The sequence below is a fragment of the Petaurus breviceps genome, unplaced genomic scaffold (genome assembly GCF_028583685.1).
Source record: "Petaurus breviceps papuanus isolate PSGF00001 unplaced genomic scaffold, PetGlider_PUasm1.0 90760, whole genome shotgun sequence".
In the NCBI taxonomy this organism is placed as follows: Eukaryota; Metazoa; Chordata; class Mammalia; order Diprotodontia; family Petauridae; genus Petaurus; species Petaurus breviceps.
The window spans coordinates 10,848,490-10,855,303 of NW_027187338.1; the positions used below are offsets into that span (position 1 = coordinate 10,848,490).

The window sequence follows — 6,814 nt, forward strand, 5'->3', positions numbered from 1 at the left end:
GATATTTATAAAGTGCTTAGCACAGTGCCTGGCACATACAGTAGCAGGCATTTAATAAATCAATCACTCCTTCCTTCCTTGAACATGGCATTCCATCTTCCTACACTATACCTTCTCATTGGTTGGGCCTCAAGCCCAGAATGCTCTCCTTCTATTTCTACCTCCTGGCTTCCTAGACTCAGCTCAAATACCACCTTTTGCAAGAGGTCTTTTGTGTTCCTACTCCTTCTGCCCTCCAAAATGTTTCCTCTGAAATTCCCTTGAATTTATATCCCATATATCTTATATGTATAGATATAAGCTATACATAGGTAGCACAGTGGGTAGATCATTGTCCCTTGAGCCTAGAAGATGAATTCAAAGCTGGTCTCAGACATTTCTTGGCTGTGTGACCCTGGACAAGTCATCTAACTGTACTCTGCCTCAGTTTCCTCATCTGTAAAGACAGAATAATAATGACACCTATTTCCCAGGGTAATTGTGAGGATAATACTAGTACAGTGCTTTGCAAAACTCAAAGCATTATGTAAATGCTAGCTATCATTTCCAGATATTTGTATGTTGTCTTCCCCAATAGAATGTGAGCTCTTTGAGAGCAGCTACTGTTTCTGCCTTTCTTTGTTATTAGCACGCCTGGCACAAAGTAAGACCTTAATAGGTGCTTGGTGACTGAGTGCAGCCAGGGGTAACCAGGGCTTGAACTAGAATAGTAGTCATGGGGATGGAGTAAAGAGAAGAGATGTGAGAGAAACTGAAGTCATACACTGAAGTGACAGGACTTTGCAACTGACTAAAAGAAGAAAATAAAGGAAAAGAAAGCATTAGAAATAAGTTAAGTTTTTGAGCCTGAGGAGTTAGAGTGGTGGTGGTGCCATTTACAGAAACTTGGAAAATGGTAAGAGGGATAGGTTCAGGAATAAGATGAAAAGTTCAGTTTTACATTGCTACGAGTCTAACTCATTCATTTAATTAAAACTTAGTTATTTATTAAACAAACATTTCTTAAGCACCTGTGAAGTCTTTCTAATCCTGTGGTAAATGATCTAGTAAATAAAAGATAAATTATACAGTGGTGCTTGCCCTCTAGGAGATTCCGGTTTAGTAGGAGATGAGGATTATACAAATACCTGTAGTATGAGGCAGTATAGAGTAAGTACAATGAGAAAGGTAAAAGGTATGAAGTAGTTCAGAGCTGGCAAGGATGACCTCTAGTTGAAGTGAACAAGGAAGGCTTCAAGGAAGAAAGCATTTAAACTGACATTTGAGGACAGAAAATATTTCAACAAGTTAAATAAAGGATGTGGGAAAGCATCACAAGAACATCATGTGTAAATGCACAGGGACAGACAGGAGAGACGAAGGTAGCTCTGGGGAATAGAAAGTAGTTCAGTTTGGATCATATCATAGGACATGTGGAGGGAATTGATAAGATAAAGCTGGAAGCAGAGGCCAAATCAGATCGAGCCAGTCTTAGATGACAGGCAAGGACGCTATAGAATAAGTCACTGGATGGTTTTGAACATAGGAGTGACATAATGGGTGGAAGTTGCTAGGGCTGACATAAGAAAGAAATTCCTAACAATAAGAGCTGTCCAAAAATGGAGAAGACTGCCTCAAAAGGTAGTGAGTCAACCATCAATGGAGGCTGGAAGCCCAAATGTAAGGGAACATTGTATTGGGGAATTCCTGTATTGAGGACTAACTGATTAGATGATCACTGGGTTTCCTTCCAACACCACAATTCTGTGATAATCAGATCTATGGACTCAAAGTGAAAACCTGGATAAATCACTCTTTATTTTCTCAGTTTCCTAATAGTAAAATTAACAGACTTTATCTTTTAAGGCTAGAGTAGATTAAATCCAGTGGCTTTGGATTTTTATTGAAATGGACTGAGTATTTGTCTCCCCCATCCCTATTTAGACTAATAAAGTTTCTAGGCAAGTCAATCTTTTGTAAAAAAAAAAAATTATTTCCACCTGAAAGCAAATGAGACTGTTAGTCAAGGGATTTAGGTTCTATTCCAGCTCCGCAAACCTGGAAAATAACAACAATAATATATGCTATTTCTATAGTACTTTAAGGTCTGTAAATCCCTTGTTTCATAGCAATCCTGTAAATGAGGTACTACTTAACTAGTAGTAGCCCTATTTTACAGGGAAAGAAGATGAGGCTCAGAAAGGTTAAATGACTTGCCCACAATTACACTGCTACTGTCAGAACTACTGCTTAGTGTTTCTGGGCTTCAATTACATCATCTGTAAAATGAGTGAATTTAACTAGACTCAGCTAAGGTCCTACAAACTCCCAAATCTTCCCATTCTATGACTACATTGTCTTCCTTCCCTGAAGCAAGGTACTGAAGTGCCCCTTACATCAGTTAAATCACAAACATTTATAGCATACTTACTCCTGTCAATGCTAAGTGCTGTGGACACAAAGAAAGACAAAAATAGTCTTTGGCCTGAAAGAAGCTCACCTTCTAATGGGAGAGACAGCATACAAACAATTGTGTATAAAAAGGATATATAAAGGGTAAATGAGAGGTTATCTCAGAAGGAAGACACTAGCATTAAAGGGGCCAGGAAAGGTTTCTTGTAGAAGGTGAGAGTTTTACTGAAATTTGAAGGAAACCAAGGAAGCCAAGGGACAGAGGAGAAGGACCGACTGGAAAGGTAAAAAGGGGCCAGGTTGTGAAGGGCTTTAAAAGTCAAACAGAAACCAGAGATCCCTAAGTAGATCTCTAATTTTGTATAGCCAGCACTTAGCATAGTTCCTGGCACACCACAGGCACTTAATAAATGCTTATTGTTTTTGACAGATGCCCAAGCTGGCTGCTGCCAGGAATTACTTTGGTACAGTTGATACTGGTTCTCATCCTTCTTTTGTCCCAAGGAGAACACTTCTGATTTCAATGCTTTAGAAAAATGTGGTGCAGTGGCAGAAGCACTGGATTTAGGTTCTACTTTCAGCTCTACCACTTACAAGCTATATGACCCCAAGTCAGGTCATTTTTCTTTTTGGGGGCCTCACTTTCCTCTTCTGTAAAATGAACGAATTGGATTCAATGATCTCCTGGGACTGTTTCAGCTCTAACATTGCCTGATTTGTGAGAACAGCTTCTCCTCATGAAAAGGCTAGAAATTCTTTAAAGACTTTTGTAAAGTGTTCCTTATTAGAATCATTCACTTGAATGTGCAATTTTTTTTAACGATTTACAGAAAGGAAACAAGAGTCTAAAAACACACATAAGGTCTCAAAATTCAATAAAATTGTCAGTGTCCTAGACATGCCAGCAAGAGTTCAAAATCACCAACCAGTTTTAAGAGTGAAGAAATGAAGGCAATATTAGAGTATCAGTTCTAATGCTAGGCTCACGTAGCTTCTGTTTGGTTGTTTTATACAGAGTGAAACTTTGCTTAGGAGTTGAAACTGGTCCCAGAAACAAGTTTGGCATTTTATCCACAAGGCCATCATGTTTCCCAAGGAAAGAAGAAAGAGAGAAGGGGGGGGGGGGGAGGTGCCGATGCCACCATCCAATTTACTGTTCAGAGGTTTGGGAAAAGGCCCTCTCGCAAAAACAACAAAAAAAACAGCCCATATACTACCATATGCTAACTGAAAGCAAATGAGGGGTAATAATGAAAGCAAACAACAAACTTACCAACTTTTTTCATACTAAGGTTTTGCATGAGCAGCTGACATTGAGCAAAGAGAGATCAACCTGATAAGTCATTCCCCCTCCAACTGAATATCAAATTGAAGGCTTGGGGACAAAGTCTGGCACTAAACTAGAAGGTCTTCATGGTTTCCCTAAAGCATTGTTAGGCAGAGGTATGTTTAAAAACAGCAGTGCATTTCCTCTATAAAAACAGCCTATTGCTTGCTCTTCTGACCTCCCCAGCGGGGTAAAAGATACCTGGGTGCAAAGCAGTAGATGCCTGTTTACTAGTACGAAACATATAAAATAAAGTACTTCTTGTTCATCAAGTTTCCTTCCTTTTGGCTGGGGGGGCACTCAAAAAAACAGCTTAGCCACAGTTCTGTCACCTCATCTACAGGGAGTCCTGCTCTCTGGTTTCACTAACGTTGAGCAAGGCACATTTCCATAGGATAGCACTCTCAGCTCTCAAAAAAAACTGCCCAGGCTGGCAAGTTCATATTCACGTAGTGGCCTTTCCTTCCTTTCCTTCTTAGGATGCTGCTTGTTCATCCACTTTAACCAGAGGAACTCTCTCATGCTCAGCTCCCCTTCCTCCACACCCATTTTCAATTTGAAATTTAGTTTCCCGGTACATGATTCAGGCAACCAATGTGCAGAGGGAGGCAGAACACGTGAGTGTCCTCATGAAGCTCCATAAACAGAATTTATCTAATGTCATTGGGCCCACCTGATGATCACAGTCTCATTTATTCCAAGTTCTGGGACAGACAGACATAATCTTCTAGATGCAGGAAAGAGGGAGGGAAGGGTGGGGTAGGGATACTCTGACACATTGCTCAGTATCCTAACCCCAAAGGAACCAGAACCTCCACCCTCCACAATAATTGTGAAAAAAACCTAGCCTGAAACTCCCAAGGTACTGAAATTCTCTCTCTACAACCCCAGTCCAAACCATGGAGTAGGTTGAGAGGGTCATTCTCTCAAAGACCCTAAATATTCATAATGGAAAGGGAAGGTAATATTCTCTGAGTCCCCAGCCTAGACTCCACAATGGAGAAGTTAGGGTCAGATCTCCAAGAAGATCCCACATGGAGAGTCACCCTTTCTGCAATGCCACCTTAGGTAGGGAACCTGTGGTCTCAAGGTCCTATAAGGTAGGGGCAAATCTCTCTGTGTTTCTCATGCAGAAGAGGGCTCATTCTGTGTTCTTATCTCACATTCTATGGAGCAGATTTCTATCCTTGTGTCCTCTTCAAACGAAGCCTTATTCTGGATCCCAGCCCCAACACTCTAAAGAAAGTGAGGGATCTCTTTCCCGGCGTACCACATGGAGGGAAGAGTCATCCTATCTATACTCCCTCTGAATCTTACTCAGGGGGAGGGTCAACTGGGCACCAGTTAAGAGTGGAGGGGGTGGACAGCTAGGAGGCACAGTGAGCAGAGCACTGGCCTTGGAGTCAGGAGGACCTGAGTTCAAATTCGACCTCAGACACTTAACACAAAAACGAGCTGTGTGACCTTGGGCAAGTCACTCAACCCCAATTGCCCTCCAAAAAGCAAAAAAAAAAAAAAAAAGAGTGGAGGGGGCAGGGTGGGTTGTAGATACTTATGGGAGTGTTATCCCCTCTACAATCCTGAGTCAGACCCTAAAGGGAGTGGGGGGACACTGTGTATGTGTGAGGACACTCATCTCTGTCCTTTGTGGGAAGGAGGGGTCATCCTGTCTTGGTCCTTGTGTCAAAGCCTATAGAAGGATGTTATCTCCATGCATCCCTGTATCCAAACCCTAGGGGGAGGGGGTTATCTCCTCTGTATCTGTCAGAGCCTATGGGGGTGGGGAATCATTACCTCCCCTGGGATCCAGTGTCAGACCATGAGGAGAGGGGGAATAATTAAGTCTGTGGGTGTTCAGGTTAACCCTTCTGCATCTTCTGTCAGATGCTGGGGGGAAGGGGTTGGGGGACTGTAAGGGTGGATGTCAGAGTGGAAGTATAGGAGAAATCAATGTGTCTGAGTTCCAGGGAAGAGGACTGGCCCACCCTATGTGGAGAGGGTGTCATGCCCTGGGTCTCCACTCTGACCCCATGGGGGAGGGGGTGTCATCCCCTCGGGTCCCCGGTCTGACCCTGTGGGGGAGGGGGTGTCAAACTGGGGTCCCTGGCCTGACACTATGGGGGAGGGGGTGTCACCCCTCGGGTCCCTGGCCTGACACTATGGGGGGGGTGTCACCCCTCGGGTCCCTGGCCTGACACTATGGGGGAGGGGGGTGTCATCTCCTCGGGTCCCCGGTCTGACCCTGTGTGTGGGGGTGTCATCCCCTCTGGGTGCCGGGGTCCCACCCCAGGGAGCTCCGTCGGTGTCCCAGAGGGATGTCACCGCCTCCTGGGCCCCCCTCCGCCGGGCGCGGGGCGCGGGGCGCGGGGCTCTCCTCGGGGCCTGCTGGGCCCGGACCGGGCCGGACGCCCTGACAGCCCGACAGGCCGGACCCTGCCAGGCCTGCGGGGCGGCCGAGGCCCCCAGGCCGCGCTGGGCCGGGCCCGGCAGGCCGTAGGGTCGCGGCGCTTACCTGAGGCGGCTGAGGCGGAGGAAGGCAGCGGCAGAGGCGGTGGCAGCGGCTGAGGCGGCTCACACTCGCTCCCTTCCCGCCGCCATGTTTCCGCTGCGCAGTGTGAGGGGGCGGGGGCGGGGGCGGGGGCGGGGGCGGCTCCGCTCCCTCCTCCCCTTCCCCCCACCGCGGCCCAGCAGGGGAGGGCGCCGCCTAGCGGCTGGGGAGTGACCAGGCAGCCTCTTCTGGAACCTCGCCGAGCCCCCCTCAGCCGGCGCTGGCACCGCCCCCGCAGCAGCGCCCGCCCGCGCACCCCGCGCCGCCGCGCCCCCGGCACACCCCCACCCCACCCCCGGCACGTCTGGGCGCGCGCGCATGCGGGGACGCGCGCAGTTTGAGCCCCCTCTCTCTGACGTCCCCTTCCCGCTGCAGAGCGCTCGAGCGCGCTCCCAGGCCCCCTCCCCCGTCGTGCCCCCCACTCCGGCGCGGGTGTCCCAGACTTAGTCTAGGACTAACGGTGAAGACCAGTCTGGAAGGGATCTCGGAGGCCCTCCAATCCTGCCCCTTCCTTTTAACAGATAAGGAAACTGAGGCCCAGGGAGGTT

The 6,814-nt window shown here is 47.2% G+C and overlaps 1 protein-coding gene across 8 annotated transcripts in view; it reads right to left on the minus strand.

Annotated features, from left to right (window-relative positions):
- Window positions 1-6,348, minus strand: part of SCMH1 (Scm polycomb group protein homolog 1) — a 160,165-nt gene extending 153,817 nt beyond the window's left edge. For 7 of the 8 annotated variants that reach the window (XM_069068141.1, XM_069068143.1, XM_069068140.1 and 4 more), the window contains exon 1: window positions 6,231-6,342. The gene's annotated coding sequence lies outside the window, so the exon portion shown is untranslated. Of the gene's footprint in view, window positions 1-6,230 lie in introns of all 8 variants that reach the window. The other variant, XM_069068139.1, reaches the window with a different exon arrangement.
- Window positions 6,349-6,814: the final 466 nt, after the last annotated feature.